At 32.9% G+C, this 19313-nt stretch overlaps 1 protein-coding gene across 1 annotated transcript in view; it reads right to left on the reverse strand.

Moving 5' to 3' along the window:
* Nucleotides 1-19313, reverse strand: part of RSRC1 (arginine and serine rich coiled-coil 1) — a 352876-nt gene that overhangs the window by 56228 nt on the left and 277335 nt on the right. The gene's annotated exons all lie outside the window — the stretch shown is intronic.

The following is a 19313-nucleotide window of genomic DNA, read 5'->3' on the forward strand; positions in this document are numbered from 1 at the left end:
ATTTTTGTTAATAAGTTTCTTCTGCTTAACTTTTCCACCCTTATCTTTAGTCTCAATCTTCTATGTATTAAATAATGAAAAGAACAACATTCTCCATTTTCTACTTCTTTCCCTAGATGTGTTTGTTTCATAAAACACCTGAATAATAAACCATTACTGAGGACTTTTTATATTAAAAATGAAGAGAAAATAAAGGAGTTTTTAGGACAAAACAGACCAGATTTCTGATTTCACAATCATTTCTACCAACTAGCTTTTCTTATCTACTTCAGAAATTTACCCAGGTTTCAATCTGATTATAGTTTAAGCTACTGCTGAAAAAGGACAAGGGAGGGAGAGGTTATAGAAGTGATATTCTGTCTCTGTGGATGTACAAGAATGTCTTTACCAAAAAAAAAAAAAAAAAAAAACTCTTGATAGAGTTCATAAAAGATGAACATGAAAAGGAACAGACTGATAATTTAAGAATCTGGGAGGAGGGTGAGAGGAGTAGTCAGGATTGTGTTTTTGTATGATGTTTAAAAAAAGTTTCAATTTCACTATGTCTAAAAGTTTAATTTTTTTAGTTTTAATAAAATAGGCTCTTTTCTTACTCTCTGCCATTTCTACAAAAGAAATTACCACTGTTTTGTTTTTTATAAAAGTTCATAGATGTGGGATAGAATCTGGTAATAATGTAAAATAATTCTGACATTCTGGAGAAAATACTAATACTTTTTAATTTGGCAAAGTGGTTGGAGTAATACAATGCTATGTAATACAAATTCACAAATGTTAATTGGCAAGAGATTAAATTATCTGCATTTTCTATATCTCTTGAAGAATTATCAGACACAACATCAAACAATTCAAAATTTAGGAATACTGATTTACAGGAGTGGGATTTATCAAGAAAAAGAGGAAACCAAGAAAGTATTAACTTTGAAAGGTGTGTATATTCTTCATTCAAAACTCTGTTCAAATGTCATCTTATAGAACTTCCCTGAAGACACCATACAAATAATGACATCCCTTCCCCAACCTCTTTCTCATCATGTTCTACTCTTCTCCCAACCACTCATCTCTTCATGTATTACATATTTGCTTATTTGTTCATTATCTGTCTCTCCCCACTAGAATATGCTCCATGTTCTCTTTTCTCCTGTAGCCCCAGACTAGAATAGTGCCTGGCATGTAGGAAGTAGCTCAGTAAATACTTGTGAGATACATGAATGATTAACAATTATGGTAAATACTATGAAAAGACAGTAAGGGGCACAAAAAGGTAGTGTTACAAGGAGACGTGATTAAATCGTTAGGTAAAGATATAGTTCCTCTGAAGATACAACATTTAAGCTGATACCTGAAGTACTGGCCTACATTAGCCAGGCAAAGAGCTTTCCTGGTGTAGAGAAGAGTACAGGTGAAGGCCCTAAAGAAAGAGTTTCCTTTTTTTTTTTCTTCAGAATATGGGAAGATGTCCAACTGAAGATAAGTTAGCAAACATTTTCTGTTTCTATCCTCAGAATGAATTTCTGGACACTTGCCTTTCATTTAAATGAAATCATATTTCATTTGTAGTCTCTTGTGTCCAGCTTCTTTAACCATGCATAATATTTTTTATGTTGAAACATGTATCAGTAGTTCATTCACTTTTTATTATTGAATAGTATTCTGTTAGATGAAATTTTCCACATTTTGTTTACCCATTTACTTAGCTGATGGATATTTGAATTGTTTCCACTTTTCCACTACTGTGAATAATACTGCTATGACTATTTGTGTACAGATTTTTGTACAGACATGTTTCATTTCTCTTGGCTTAAATATCTCCATGACTGCAAGTGCTGAGTCATATAGTAAACTTATGTTTAACTTTTTAAGAAACCATCAAACTGTTTTCCAAAGTGTCTGTACTATTTTACATTTTCCTAAGCAATGCTTTACATTCTCTTCAGTTTCTCCATATCACCAACAGTACTTGCTATCGTCTTTTTGATTATAGCCATCTTAGTACATGCGAAGTGGCATCTCACTGTAGTTTAAATTTGCATTGAGGCTGGAAAATATAGCAATAAATAATTTATCTTTGTATGAAAAATTAAAATGCAGATAACCACTCAGATAAGCTTTCTTTTATTAAGGATTAACTGACTCCAACAACTATAGTTTGTCTATGTATAAAAAACAATTTTTTGGGTCTGTTTTTTCAGCACAGCTTGATTTCAGACAGCTCTATCTTCAGATGAACAACATCAATTCTGATGTCTGCTGTGCCCAAACCACTGATTATAATATGAGCTCTTCTTTAGTGCTTTACCACTCCTGGGGTATATAAATTGACTATGAAAAACTAAGAGCAAATCAGAAAGTTTCTCCCTACTTCAGTCATACCAACAAGGTGGAAGGAAGCCAAGAAATATTACACATATTCTAGTGAAGGATTCCTAAATAAAGTCTAATTTTGGAAATAGATTGTCACTCAATACATAGACCTAATATTTTGTTGACAAAAATATGAACCAGTTTAAAAAATGTGATTGCATTGAAACTGTGTTCAGATTAATGAATCAGTACTACTTTGGGAAAATTGCCTATTTTCTCTGTAACGTAGCTAAAGGACAGTTCTATACATTTCTGGAAGTTTAAAAAAAAAAGTTAGACTGGGCAATTTGATGGTTGTTAAAATACTGAAAAGCATTAAATTTCAACCCTGAGCAGTCCAGCGTTAGGGTGGTATTTTCACTTTGTTCCATTAACTAAACAAACAACCGAAGAATCCTCTACAATTGGAGTCAGTTATTGAAGCTTGTACAGAAGCAACTATGGTTCATTAGGAAAACTTCTGTTTTGGAGTTCATACTAAACATTAATTTCTCAATTATAAATGGGATTAATATTTCCTACCTTGCAGAATTGAAAAGAGTAAGTTAAATAACATACACTTGTGAAAGTTCACTGGAAATCAGAAAATACTATGCAAATAAAAGAAAGAGGTACCATTAGTTCTTTTCTGGCCTAAATTGTTCCCTTTTCATTAGGGTTTGTAGCTCTGGAAATATAAATTCTTTAAGACTGTACAGGTGGGGGGAGTGGGTATAGCTCAGTGGAAGAGCGCATGCTTAGCATGCATGAATGTATTCAGTCCTGGGTTAATCCCCAGGACTTCCATTAAAAAAAAAAAGATTGCACAGGGAAGCTCTTTATAAAACAAATGGAATGACTTTCCACATATGTAGTACAGGCAGCAAGTACTTACATGGTTGTAGCACTAAGCTTCCACATCTGGACTGCTTACTGAGATATATTTCTGACAAAATATGCTGCTAACAATCTAAACATCCCAAAATAGAGAAATTATTAAGTCATAGCATATCTATAAATGGGAATATTATACAACCATTAAAATGTATTCAAAGAACTCTTAATAACATGAGAAAATAACTGTATTATACAACTAGTGAAAAATGCAGAATACAAAATTGTAATATATCTGGGGGTTGAAAAGAGTGATATGGACTTGAGAAGTGGGAGGCAAGGTAAGGTGTGTTTATATTCCACCAGCAACTTTTTACTATGTAAAAATTTAGAGGCCGAAAGAATATGGCCTCCTCTGTACAGTGAGATCTCCCTTCTCTTACCTCTTACAATACATAGTTGATACACTAAACTAACATTGTACATGCTGCAGGATCTCAACATTATAAATGAACGACCATTAGGAGGATACACCAAAATGTTAGCCTAAGTTTTCTCTCTGGGTTGTAGGATTATGTGTATTTCTTTCTTTCTTTATACATTGTTCACATTTTCTATGAAATAGGCTCATAATATTTTTATAAAAACTTTAATTATATTTAAAAGAATGCTTCTAAGCAAAACAAAATGCAGTATACAAAGTCTTAAATAAATTTTCAAAATAGATTCTAAATAGTAATATCAATCCCCTAATTAAAAAGAAAAACACACTTAAATCTGGCAGTTCCACTCGTTATCTTTATGTTTTCTATCTCCAAAAAAGATATATGAATGTAAACTAGTTTTGGGGGAGGGAGATGACAGAATAAAATCCCTTTCAAAAGCGATACCATTATAGGATAGCACAGTGGGAAGTCATATAGCATAGCGGTTAAGCTCTTGGGCTCTGGTATTAGATCTGTACTCAAATATTGGCTTCAACTTAATAGCTGTGTGACTTATTAATATCACTTACTATTTAAAAGATTTTTTTTTGGTGGGGGGAGGCAATTAGGCTTACTCATTTATTTATTTCTAGAGGAAGTACTGGGGATTGAACTTAGGACTTCATGCATGCTAAGATTGCACTTTACTACTTGAGCTATACCTTCCCCCCTTATTATCACTTACTATTATCATGAAATTAAAATGCCATTTTTATTTCAGAGGACATATGCTTTAAACAATCTAGTTAGGAAGAAAACTCCACCTTTTCTATTTTCTTTCTTTTTGAAAGTCTACTTGTTTCAAATCTGGATCTTTATTTGTGAGATAATTTTATTTTTAAATTTTATTCATAACTTGGAAGAGTTGCATGCACAGAAATAACTGAATGTAAATTGTCTTCTGCCAAATAATTAGATGAATTCAGGCCATTTCCATAACTTGGATTCAAGTTTATAATCTAAATCATCATGAAGTCAGATTTGGCTCAGTTATCAAATTCACATTAACATGAATTCCAAGGTACTTCAGACTTAACTTAATACATTTTAACTAAAGATGTGAAGAAATATATCACTTACATATATAATATTCCATTTATAAGCTGTAAATTTTACATTAACTAGAAAATTAACAGATAATTATATCCTAAGTAAGAATACACTTCCTCCAGAAGTTCAGAGATACTTACAGGGAAATGATCCATAATCAGTTAAGAATTATTTATTGAGTTTATACAGGATGCCAATTTAAAGAAATCTAGTTGCTTCTAATTTTGAATGGGTTAACTTCACTTTATATTATTACAATATATTGGTTTGCCTTAAAATTTTGCTTTAAGAAAAACACCAACAATTTGTGCAGTAACTTACTGTCTTCAGTTGACTATAATCATAGGCAAAAGCAGAATGTTTCCTCAGGCTTCTTTGTTTAAGGTATGAGAGTGATTTGGGTGAGAAAAAAATGCAGGAGAAACCTGTTTCAGAGCAATGTTTTTCAGATTGAGAATCATGACTCCTTAGTGGGTGATTTTTGTTTCTCATTGTTTTAAGATGCAGTACCATTAGGACAAAGAGAACATATCAGAGTGGACGAGTATTTTTTGTAAAATATTGTTCAATTATATGTACATATGCATATGTGTACTGGGTTACAAAGTATAATATATTTCTAACTGTGTGTTGTATTTATATTCTAAAAAGCTGAACAGATCATGCTCTAGAGAGAAGCTGAAAGGATGCAGAAGGGAGATTTTTTTCTAACAAGAGGCTATTTCAAGTTGTTTTAAAAAGAGAAGGCTTATTATTTTCAAGCCGCAAAGTAGATGCTGCTCAGTTGTATTTCTGCCTTAATGTTCTCAAAAAGATAATGACTAGAAAGCAAACTCAGCCTGGAATTATAAAACAACCTGGATTTAAAAGTCAACTTATTTCAAAAAATAATCTGTGAATATGGTGGGTAGAAACAAAGACTGGGTAAAAATTATTACAATAAATGTTACAATGGAATGTTACTGTCACAAAATTTTTCCTTTCCACTGATTATATTTTGGTGCTTACTTAATGATGGTTCGCAGAGTGGATTTCTTGTTTTTATTTACATAAATAAGTAGTTTTGTCTTTTCACATAAACAACCCTGATGTAGTATTTTCCTTAAATTTCTTAGTGTATTTTGGCTCTGAAGACTAATAAGCACATATATTATTACTTGGGTGCTTCCTCTGCCTTTGTCAGCAGCACTACAGCAAGGCTTGGTTCAAATTACAAGCAATAATGGCTACATTAGTTGCAGAAGATTCAGCAAGATGACTGAATATAATCTCCATTACTCTTATGCCAACAATTTTTACCATTTCCAATGTCTTTGTAGCAGTCTCATATAACCTTAGAGAGTCTGAGTCACCCAACAATGCTGACTTGCCTTCACCCTGAAACACACTACTGCCTTAAGTAGAAGGTAGAGAGTCTTGACTCAGAAAGCAAAAGACTTGGTAACCTACTGCCTCTTGGGGCTTGCACTAGCATTTCATGCATTTCACTCAGACACACAGTCTTGTTCCATGGCCCCACAACTTTTAAGATGCTTCTCTAGTCTGACATTGCTCAAATCCTTCACCTTGGCCTCTGCTTGGTTTTCCAGTCTAGGATTCTGATTCCTATAACAAGATTTTCTTGAACTTCAACTCTCCTCTAGTACAGTCTAAATTTTGGTTCTACCTCAATTCTACTTGCTCTATACAATGCCCAATATGCAGTTTGACAGAATAATTCTTTTTTTCTTGACATCAGAGATGATTTCCATTCAATCTTGCTGATCACCTTGGATTAATAATAGTTTATATACTAAGGTGGAAATGTCCAGAATTAACCAGGTTATGATTTTGTACATCAAATTTAGCTTTTCCTATTCTAAAACAGTGGTTAGTTGTCTAATTATAATAAATTTTTACAGATAATCAGGATCTACATAAACTATTTTCCTTAAACAATACTCTCCATTCCATTCTTACTTTTACATCAAGTAAATTACACTGGAATAGCTGTAATTTAGAAAACATTTTTATCGTATGTGTTATATTAACCTTCTAAGTTTCCCCTATTGGTAACATGGTTTTAGAAAATAAAGGACATAGTCCTGTTAATCCCAGCAAAATAAACTTACATGTACTTTCCAGGAGCAGAGAAAAACAAGACTGATTTTCTTTAAACCTTTTTGGTAATAGAATTATTCTTGGATGTCCATTCTGAACCTCTAATAGCAAAATTAAAGCTTGTTATTCTGCCAGTAAGCCTAAAAGTATGTTTTGGGAAATAAAATATTTGGGGGATAAAATATTCTATTTAGAAACTAGGTCTGACTTCATTATTTATTATATATTTGATTAACATGTAGTCAATAATTTAATGTCCTTAAAATATTTATCTCTGAATATGTTACAGTCATACATCTTATGGCTAAAGGCAGATTGTAAGGTATGTTTTAGGAGATAAACATTTACACACTCTAATTGGATTTTGGTCATATTTCTTTTATTAGAGAAAATAATTTGCTATAGTAAATATATTCTGACATCATTAAGGTTATTAATAAGACTTGAGCCTCACTAATATTAACAATTATAAATTGCAAAAATTATTTGAATTTCACCTATTTTCCATTAACAGGAAATTACTATTTGCAAATACTGATACTACAATCAAGGCAGAGTTCTTACTTAGCAAGCATCATTATCCATCTTACATAAACAGAACCTGATTCATACATTTGCTAATTCATCTTCCAGATGTGAACAGTGGCCTGCGTCTGATCTTTAGCAAACAGATATATCTCATTTCCACTAAAAATTAAATGTAAGATAACTTGACAAGTAGATAAAGACATAAAAGCTTAAGAATTCTTCCACAAGAGGGAGCAAGAAGTATGGAGCAGGTGCATCCATACAAGGTGAGAGGAAATTCCAGATATAATAGAACCAAAGAACAGTGTATCCCACCTAAAGGCAACTATAAAGATTTCAGGAGGTGTCTGCTACTTCAAATGCAAAATCAGTAACACAAAATTACAAAAAACATGAAAAATCAATGACATATATCACCAAAAGATAAAAATAATCTTTCAACAACTGAGCTCAAAGGAATTTTGTGATCTGGCTGATATAAAATTGAAAATAGTTGCTTTGAAGAAATGCAACAAGCTACATGAACATAAAGACAATTCAACAAAATCAGGAAAATAATACATAAGCAAATGAGAAATTTAAAGAGACAGAAATCATAAAAAAGAAGGAAACAGAAATTCTGGAGCTAAAAAATTCAATGAATGAAGTGAAAAAAATGCAATAGAGAGCATCTATATTAGAGTAGACCAAATGGAAGATAGAATAAGTGAGCTAGAAGTTAGGAACTTTGAAATAACTCAATTTGAAGAGAACAAAGAAAATAGAATAAAAAAGAGCAAAGAAAGCCTACATGACCTATGGGATGCCATCAAATGTACAAATATTAGAATAAAGAGTTTCTGAAGAAGAAGAGGGCATAAAGGTTATTTAAAGAAATAACAGCAGAGAACTTCCCAAACCTGGGGAGAGACCCAGACATTCATGTTCATGAAGCTAATGGATTACTCTATCATATCCATACAAAAAGACCTTCTCCAAGACACATTATAATGAAATTGTCAAAGTCAGAGATAAAGGGATTTCTGAAGACAGCCAAAGAGGAAAAAATTATTATAACCTACAAAAGAACCTCCCTCATCAGGCTATCAGCAGAAACCTTACAGGTCAGGAAAGAGTAGAATGACATATTTAAGGTATTGGGTGTTGTGGGGAACTGCCAGCCAAGAATACTGTATACAGCAAAGTTATTCTTCAGATGTGAAGAAGAAATAAAGACTTGCCCAGACAAACAAAAGCTGAGGACGTTCATCACCATGAGACCTGTCTTGCAAGGAATGATGAAAGGAGTTCTTCAAGCTGAAAAAAATGGATGTTAATTAGTGACATAAAAACGTATGAAAGTAATTAACACACTGGTAAAGGAAAATATAAGTCAGGCTTAGGAAACTCTAAATCTGTAATAGGATGGAATATTAACCACTAACTATATTACGAAGGTTAAAAGAAATGCGTATTAAAAATAACTATAGCTACTATAATGTATTAACAAATACACAATATAAAAAGAGGCAAATTGTGACATCAAAAATATAAAAGGGAAGTGTAAAAGGGTGAAGCGTTTGTATGTGATCAAAGTTAAGTTGCAATCAGCTTAAAGTGGATTGTTTTATCTATAATATGTTTTAGTAAGCCTTTTGGTAATCACAAAACAAAAACATAGAGTAGATTCACAGAAGATAAAGAAAGAGGAAACAGAGCAAACCACTATGGAAAATCACAGAGGGAAAAAGAAACAATGCAACTACAAAACAGCCAGAGAGCAACTGATAAGATGGCATGAGTAAGTCCTTACATATCAATAATTACTGTAAATGTATATGGATTGAGTCTATCAATCAAAAAGCACAGAGTAGCTGAATGGATTTAAAAAAAAAAAGAGAGAGAGAGAACCCAACAACACACTGTTTACAAGAGACACACTTCAGATTTAAGGATGCCCATTGGCACAAAGTGAAGGGATGGAAAAGATATTCTATGCAAGTGAAAACCAAAAGAAAGCAGGAGTAGCTATACCTGTATCAGCTAAAATATTTTAAGCTAAAAACAGTAACAAGAAACAAAGAAGGACATTATATAATGATAAAGGGGTCAATACATAAAGAAGATTAACAATCTTAAATATATATGACAAATATATATTCAGTCTTGGCAATGATTTTTTTTTTGATATGACAAAAGCACAAACAACAAAAGCAAAAATCAAGTGGGAATATAACAAAACTAAAAAGCACAGCAAAAGAAACTATCAACAAAATGAAAAGGCAACCTACAGAATGGAAGAAAATATTTGCAAACCATTCATAAGACAAGGGGTTAATATCCAATATATATAAATAAAGAACTCATATAACTCAATAAGAAAACAATCTGATTTAAAAATGAGTGGAAGAACTCAATAGATAAGTTTTCCAAAGAAAACACCCAAATGGCCAACATGTACATGAAAAGATGCTTAATATCACTAACGATTACCATAGGAAAATGCAAACCAAAACCACATTGAGATATCACCTCATATCTGTCAGAATGGCTGTCATCAAGAAGACAAGAGATAACCAGTGTTAACAAGGATATGGAAAAAAAAAAGAACCCTCGTGGTGGGAATTTAAATTAGCACAGCCACTATGGAAAACAATAAGGAGAAAAAAATTAAAATAAAAAAATTAAAAGTAGAAATACTGTATGATCCAGCAATCCCACTTCTGAGTGCATAGCCAAAGGAAATGAAAATAGGATATAGAAAAGATACTTTCATTTCCATTTTTATTGCAGCATTATTCCCAATAGCCAAGATATGGATATAACTTAAATGCCTGTCAATGGATGAATGGATAAAGAAGATGTCATTTTTATATATGCAATGAAATATTATTCAGCCATGAAAAGGGGGATATCTTGCTCTTTGCAACAACATGAATGGAACTTGAGGGCATTATGCTAAGTGAGATAAGTCAGACAGAGAAAGACAAATACTGTATAACATTACTTACATGTGAAATCCCAAAAAGCCAAACTCATAAAAACAGAGTAAAACAATGGTTACCAGAGGCTGGGATTGGGGAACCAAGGAGATGTTATTAAAGGGTTAAATAAACAATATTAAACTTGCAACTAGTAGGTAAACAAGTTCTAGAGACATAATACATAGCACAGTAACTATAATCAACAATGCTTTATTATAAACTTCAAAATTGCTAAGAGACTAGTTCTTAATTGTTCTCACCACAAAAAAGAAAGGATAATTATGTGAGGTGTTAGCTAATGCTACAATGGTAACCATATTTCAATATATAAATGTATCAGATCAACATGTTGTACACTTTAAGCTTATACTATGCTATATGTCAACTGTATCTCAATAATGTAAATTTTATTGTCAGGCCAAATTTTTAATTACTTTTGTAGGGGAGCTTTATTAGACAATTTATTTATGTTAATAAAGACTACCATAAAGAATCTCATATTTTTAAACTAAAATATCTAGTATGCCATAAAGGTAAAAATATGTAAAAATTTACACTGAACTGAAATGGAGTAGAATACTTACATAATACCTATTACTTCTGAGGCACTTTCTAAGTGCTTTATATATGTTAACTCCGGTGAATAGCTATTTCCATTAGCCTCACTGTATAGATGAGGAAACTGAGGCTAATGATGGGTATACGTCTAACAGCAAACTGAATGCTGGAAGTTTCACAGAATTAGCTGAACCCTGAACAACTCAGGGGTTAGAGGTGCCCACCCTCCATGCAGTAGTAAGTCCCTGTATAACTTTACAGTTGGCCCTCATATCCAGGTTCTGCATCTGCAGATTCAACCAACCTCAGATCATGTAATACTGTAGTACGTATTCGTGGAAAAAAAAAACCTGTGTGTAAGTGGACCTGCACAGTTCAAACATGTTGTTCAAGGCGCAACTGTACTCAATCACTATGCTAAACTTCTTTAAAAATAACTGCATGCAAATCAAACACATAATTTTGAGGGAAAGCAGGAGGGTAGTCATCAAGGAGTGTTTTTATTGCACAATAACAGAATCAAGATAACCATGTTACGCTGAGAAAATCTGTGTTTAATGACAGGAAATTAAAAAAAAAATTCTCCTAAAGTAAGTGGTACAAGCTTTAATACTTGAGTTACTTGGAGCTACCTTGAGAAAAAAATCAAGTGTGTTTGTAGAAAGTAATTTCTTTTCACAGAAAATAGAGCTGCTTCTGTGGTAGTGTTTAACTGTCGCTGTAGGAATGCAGACAAATTTAGTCAAGTAAAATGATTTTTTCCCTGATGTTGGAAAGAAACATAAAATACAGAATCTTGATTTTAAATAAAGTCAATCAACCTAATAAAAACAGGAATAAATACTGTCTACTTTCTAATAACTTTGTGTCTGATTTAATAAATTTCCAAATAATTTATTTTATAAATATATATATTATCTTATACTCTTTTCTACCATTTCAGGTACATTAGGAATGTCCTCTTAAATTGACTATAGGTTCCTTGAGAGCAAGAGAGAACCATATTTTTGATTTCTGTATCCTTCAAGGTACAAATTCTGGTGGGTATGCAAAATTGTGCTTTGAAAAATCCCCTGTGTTACAACAGTACATTATCTATTAGAAAATGCTTCTGATTACTATCAGTGTTAAAATCTGGGGTGACCATATATTGATCTGAGAAGACAAGGAAACTGTGTCAGAAACTGTGATTCAAAATATTTAGGGTATAATAACACATGCTTTTCTTTTTATATCTATGAATAATGCATAATGCCTTATTTATACCATATTCCCTTAACATAATTTATTATTTCATATCTCTATACTGTCAAACGGCCATAATATCTAACAAAATGTTTACATTGTTTATATCCCTAGCAGGTGGGATGACAACTAGCTTTCATTTTTTTTCCCAATACTATTTCCTTTAGTGAAGGGGCTGCTGGTGACAACTCAATTTTTACCTATGTCTGTACTGTACCTTCATTCTTGAAGGATACTTTTGCTGGATTCATAATTTTAAATTTGCAATTACTATCTTTCAAGAACATGAAAATAATCATTCTACCAGGTGTTGAAGTAGGTATGTCTTCCTAAATCTGTTGAAAAATCAGCTTCTAGTCTTATATTTGCTCCATTGAAATAATAAATTTTCTCTGCTCTTTTACGATTTTCCCCTTTGTCTTTGGCTTTTATAACTTTTACTATAACGTGCCTAGGTGTGGTTTTCTTTGCATGCATCTGGTTTAGAGTTTGCAGTGCTTCATTAGTTTGTAGCTTGATGTCTTTTGACAATTTGGGAAAATTCTTAGCCATCTCCTGTCAAATATTACTTAACCTAAATCTCTCTCTCTTTTTCTGGGACTGTAATTATATTTATTGTAAATCCTTTGATCATATCCCTTATGTTTCTTTCTCCTTACTGTATTTTCCATTCTATTGTTTTCCAGTGCTTCATTCAAGATGTTTTCTTCCAATCTATCTTTCAGTTCTCTAATTCTTTTTTCTGCTCTGCTTAGTTGAAACTTAAGCCCTCATTAAGTTCTTCATTTCAGTTCATGTATTTTTCAGTTCAATAGTTTCTTATTAATTTTTTGGCTTCCATTTCTCACCAGAAATTGTTAGCATTGTCTTTTATTTCCATGAACATATTAATCAGAGTAATGCTAATCATCTAACAACCCTATTATTTTGATCCTCTGTGAATCTATCCCTACTGACTGTGTTTCTCTCGTCCTTTTGTTTCTCAATGTTCTTCATCTTGTCTTGTTTTCTCATACGCCTGGTTATTCTTAACAGATGTCATAGAGAAACAATTGTAAAGGTAACTTGAAGCTTAGGATAATGCTATCTTCTTCCAGAAAAGATGTATATCTGCTTTGGTAATTGGCTAGGGGCACTAGCAACTTGAATCATCTTAATTCAATCAGGAACTGAGATGACTTAAAGCTGGGCTTCAGGCCTTCATGGGGGTTTTTGTATTTATGGTTCATCCTTACTTTTAGGGAGTAATCTGTTACGATCTCAACCCAAAGCCTGGTGGTTTTATGAGAGTCTTCCCTTCCTTGACTGGCCCTGAACTATAGATTTTGTCCAGGTAGTTCAATGAGTGTCTCAAAAGCTCTGCCCAGATTCTTAGCCTTTCAGTGATTGAATTGGCAGATGGATGTCACTACTGGAATCATCTCTAGGGGAAAACTAGTTCCAACTGTTGAGCTCACCTTATTTTCTTGGACCTGGGACCCCATACTTTTCCACTGCCTTAGTAAGTCTCTTATACCTTCAAACATATGTTTTAATATTTTGACCAGATTTTCTATCTGTTCTCAGAAGGGGGGTGAGTTCAAATAAGCCAGTCCTACCACATTATCTTCATCCCATAAATCTTGATATGTGGTTTTATATTTTCCACTGTAATTTCCTTTTTAACTGATGGTTCACTGAGGAGTGCTAGTTAAAAGTATTTTAAAAATTAATAATAAAAGAGTAATGACTAAAGTTTTATAAAGTCTATAAAATGGTTTCATATCTACTGTAACACAACCACATCCTTAGACAGTAGACAAATTATTATCATCCTTATTTATTAACAGATGGGGAAACTGTGTTTAAAGAGACCACTTAAGATCACACAGAAGATGAGAAAACATTATCCCTATTTGAAGTTAACAGTATTTTATTGCTTTCATGTTTATTTTGTCTTCCCCTTCTACAGTGTAAAGTCTTCAAATGCAAGGGCCTCGATTTCCTTTTTCACTGTTCTATTCATATGGCTTAAACAGTACCCAGCATGTACTTGATGGTCAGTATATTTTTTAATTGATAAAAGTTAGTAAAGGAATGAATGATAAAAAGATGATACTCTTTGTATTGAAATTCTGAGTAATGAAAGGTTATATTTATACAGTACGATGTAGCTATGAAGTAATTTTTAAATACTACACACCATTTCTATTTCTGACAATCCTAGGCAGATTTCATTATCTTTTTCACTTTGAGTCACAGTGAAGTTAAGGGACTTACTCAGTCACAGAGCCAGTAAATGGCAAAGCTGGGACTCTGAACCTCATTCTCTCACTTCAGCTACAAGAATCTAGGGTCGTTCCCCCTGGAGTACAGTTGACTCCTTATATAACAGTGGCTTCCCTTGGTCACTCCCAGGACTGCACATCTGCAGGCATTCAATATGTATGTCAGCTTCCTGATGTTTAATTTACATTGTAAATAGCTGGTTGAAAAGAAAGTTGTAGCTTTGAGTTGGTCTTGAAATTTGTGTGTGTAGAGCACAGAAAATATTTACATTGGTAAGCAAACACACGATTGGTCGCTCACTGGAAGTCTAGTAATGGTTAAATAGGTAACAGTGTATCTGCATTCATATACATGAACACCTTACTGAAAATAAGTAAAATGTGATCTAAACCAGCTTTCAAATCCACCCACAGCACAGCTGAATGCCTATGAAGCACAAACATTACTTAGTGAGCTATTAGGAAAATAAGAAAGGATCTTTTGCTTTGTTAAAAAGTTAGTTGAAAATGAATCAGCACCCATTTACTGGGAGCATCAAAACTGAGGAATAAATAGCTGATGCTATGTCATATGACACAGATAAAACTATATACAAAAGAAAGTTTATAAATATCTAAATCAAGTTCTTGCAGACATGGAATCTAGGGGACTATAAAGGACAAATCACTGCTGAGGACTTGAGCAAAACATATGAAGTAAAATAATGCATCCTAGCTAAGCAGATTAATTTTCCTCTTCAAGGAAGCAGCTCTCTAAAATTAGAGCTAATGTGTTAAAAGACTACACAGATATTGAAGAAATACAACATTATGAAAGATGTAGAACTATTAACTCTGAGACATAGGAACACAAATTTCCTACAATGATATTTAAAATCTTGGAATGGAACTACCCAATAAAGTAGACAAAGAGAGGAGGGGGTAAAATTTCAAACATTTAAGAAGGAAATCATACTGCATATTACAACTGGTAGCCAATTCAGGAGAGGGCTAAAAAGGACAGTCCTAATGTCTCCCTAATCTATTGATGTCAACATGCCAACTAAATAAACACTGACTCCTAAATGATACTTCTGCACCTGTTAACTTTAGCCTTCTTAACTTCACTCCAACCTTCTCATAAAGGATGTCCAGAGGAATAAAGGATGGCTCAGAACCCCAGTCATCTTCTCTGGTTTTAGGCAAGGAACCACAGTGAAGGGAAAGAGGGATTGTAACAGTTCTCTTCCTGAGTGTGGTAAGACTTGGTGCCAAGTGTGCTTTATGCTAGGGACCTCAAAGCATGGAGAGCCAGGACCTCTGACAAAGGGTAGGTTTGGGTCTGGTCCAGGCTCTGAAGGCTGGCATGGACTTGATAAGTGAATGTCTTACATAAACCGGCCAGTCACTAGGGAGAAAAGCAGATAGAAATTATGGGAAAAGGACATGGACACCTTGATAAAATGTGCCTCTGACTAGAGTACCTCCCTGCTGGGCATCCAGAAATGTAAGTGAGACAACATAGTATGGGTACAGATCTAACTGAGGACACAGACACGAAAAATAGTAAACACATAAGAGCCAGAGGGCGAGATCCAGAGAAGAAGGCAAAGGACAGAGGAAGAGGGATATAAATTATATTTGAACACTAATTGTAAGGGTTGTGATTTAGGCAGGCTGTTTAAAAAGGGGGATGTATACTGAGTCATACTGCCTGAGTTTGTGTACTGATTTCACCACTTATTAGCTATGGAACAAGTTATCAAGCCTTAGTTTTGCATTCTCCCTACAGTACAGGGATAATAGCAGCACAAACTTCATAGAGTTCATGAGGATTAAGAGAGGTAAAATACTTAGAACATTGCCTGGCACCTATTTTTTTCTTTGCAGTTACTGGTACTTTTAACCCCCAGCTTTGCCAAAGGATTAACAACAACAGAAAAGATGAAATTAAGGCTGATCTATTTTACTCCTGTCTAGCCGATGTGGCAAAAGGTTTGATGGATTTCAACCAAAACAAATAAGACTTGAGGATTCTTCTAAGTTTTCACTTGAATTACCTTATGTTACGTTTGTATTATTATTGTCCACCATTTTCATAAATAATTTAGAATTTTGGAAACAAAAATATGTGAATTAGAAAACTAATGGATAGAGCTATTTTGAATAAACACAAGGGGGAAAAGAATTTAAAAACCACTATCCTTATGCCACAAATAAGAAATTCATATTAGAGAGAAGTTACAATGCAAAGAAAGACTATAATGCTTATAAAAGACTTTAAAACATAATTAGAACCCCTAAATGCATACTATATTAAATATAAAAATAAAATACAGAAAACCTAAGCAGCTATGCTAAAGCATTCAATATTACAGAAAGAAACCAAAAGGAATAAAGTTGAAATGCTTTTTAATTATATATTGTCAGAACATTTTCAGACACATATGGAGAAAGAGAAAGACAAAGTCAAGCATTTATTAGGTCAAAGAATAAGAATGAAAACAGAACTGAAAGATTTAATATTATTCATTTTTCTTAAAATCTGATCTAGAATTAGAAAAAAAATGCTTATTTTTAAAGTAGGAAACTATAAACCCAAACCTTAAATATTGCTGAATTTTACAAATAATGTAACCTTTATATAATTCAATTAAAATGGAATGAGTTAAAAAGTAATTGTTCAAAAAAGAAGGTCCATACAAATGTATAGTGATATTCAATAAGTGGAAAATCAGCTGAGCTGTGTAAGGACCATGAAGGGCATTCTAAATGGGGTCTCACTGTTCAAAGAGCACAAGGCAAAGGGAAAGTAGTTACCCTGGACAAGTTTTGGTGAGTAGCCTGACTTTTATGTTGGATACAATACTTGCAAACATAATTATGATATTGATTTAAGAACACTCAAAGAAAAGGATTGCAAAATAGTCAGAACATATTTGCAAGGCACGGATCTTGCTATGCTAATACAATAGCTTTTTTTGAGATGACAGAGAGTGGATAGAGAGAGCTGGGCAGATAACATTTATCTACATTTTAACAATGCTTTTAACCCTGTGCTGCATATCAGCATGCTGAGAAATTAAGGGATGAATTGTATAAATGATGTAACAGAGTGAATTACTAGTGGCTTATAGGTTAGAAATAAAGGATTATTATTCTTTCAAATGCAGAAATATATACACATAGTTGTGTATCTCAGGTCTCAGTCTGCAGCTAGACTAATTATCTGAAATAAAATAAATGTAGCTTATATATTAATCATTTTCAGGGAAGGTTAATTTGATAGCATTCAAGTATCTAGACAACTCAAAAAAAAATTTTGGAAGTAAACAACAAAGAATCCGGCTATCGATTTACTTTCACCCAAAAAATATAAGCAAAGGAAACCTATTAAATGAAACACACCTTTTATCTTTTGAAATTAGTGTCACATAAGTTGTTTTACCAGTAGAATTTTTCTGCAACATTTGTGGTAATAATTTTCCTGTTTTTTTGATGCACAGAAAATTCAGTGAGCTCAGGTAAAGACTTGATAAACAATACTAACAAATACTGATAGTATTTTGAAATTCCTTGTTTCTTTTTAAATGGTTGTAATTCTTCAGAGAAACAGTTTAATGAGTGAGATCCTGTCTTATAGAAAAGACATAACAAGGCTGGGTTATACTTTCAATGATGTCATTTGGAATCAACTGCAAGCTCAAGATAAGTTACTTAAGCATGGATTTAAAAGTACGAAAGGTAAACTGGTCATTCATTCATGCATGCATGCAATAATTAAGAAACTGAGTATCTACTATGTGCTGAGCATCGTGGATACTAAATCCTCTACATTCCTAGAGCTTATACTCTAGGTTAGGGTGACAGGCTTTAAAGATGCACATTAAAACAGCTATGATTGGAGGGATGTGCTTTTCTAACATTTCTCAGGCACTGAAGTGGAAAAAGGTTACCGTATATCACAGGCTAAGTGCAAGGTCAGTTTGACTTAGTGAAAGTCTAAATGAAAGAATATTTTCAAAAGAATTACAATTAACTTTCAAGTATTTATAGTTACTTAAATTCTTAAAAAACCTTTTAAAAGATGGTTAGAACTAATTTGATAAAAAAAAAAAAAAAAGAGAGCCTAGTAGAAATATCAATTATCATCATGTACACTAGGGGTTCTGAACTATTAAGAGAGTTTTTTGCACTAGGGCAAGCATTCCTATTACATATACTTCATAACAATAAATCACATAGCAATTTCAATATCTGTGGTTACCATATCAGTGTTACCCTTTTTCAACTGGTTATGACTCCAATTAAGATTTGAATTAATGGAATTAAACTAGTAACTATTGCAACATATATTCATGATGTTGGTTGATAATAAATGCCACACTTGTAATTTATGGAACCACAGTTTTTTTATAAGGGCTATTATGTGATTAATTAGTTACATTGATCAGAATACCACATAACATAGCAGTACTAAAATATTATAACTTGCTTAGACTACTTTGTATATAATAATATATCTATTTGTACCATGGGTGTTCATAAGCATAACTGAAATCAGATAGATCGTTTCCACTAACAATACCCAAATGTGAACTTCAGAAAGCAAAAGAAGAGAATTCTACCATGGACTTTTGCCAGTGGAATTCCTTGTTTTCTCAATTTACCATAAAATTAGTTGATCAAGAACAAAAGAATAAAGTCAAGATTTAATGGGGGTCGAATAAGGTAAGAACACTATACACACATTTATATGTATAAATTAGTCCACATTCAGTTTGAATCTAACTTATCTGTAGGGTTCTGCCACCTAAATCTACAGACGTAGTTTTTTTGTTTTGTTTTGTTTTGTTTTCCAGGGCCGTGGGGCGTGAGCAGATTTGCTTTGAGGGCTTGGCTCTGATGGAATTCTGCTTTTAAGTATTCTAAACCATCATACTCAAACATTTTAGGTTCTA

Source organism: Camelus bactrianus, chromosome 1 (genome assembly GCF_048773025.1).
Source record: "Camelus bactrianus isolate YW-2024 breed Bactrian camel chromosome 1, ASM4877302v1, whole genome shotgun sequence".
Lineage (NCBI taxonomy): Eukaryota > Metazoa > Chordata > Mammalia > Artiodactyla > Camelidae > Camelus > Camelus bactrianus.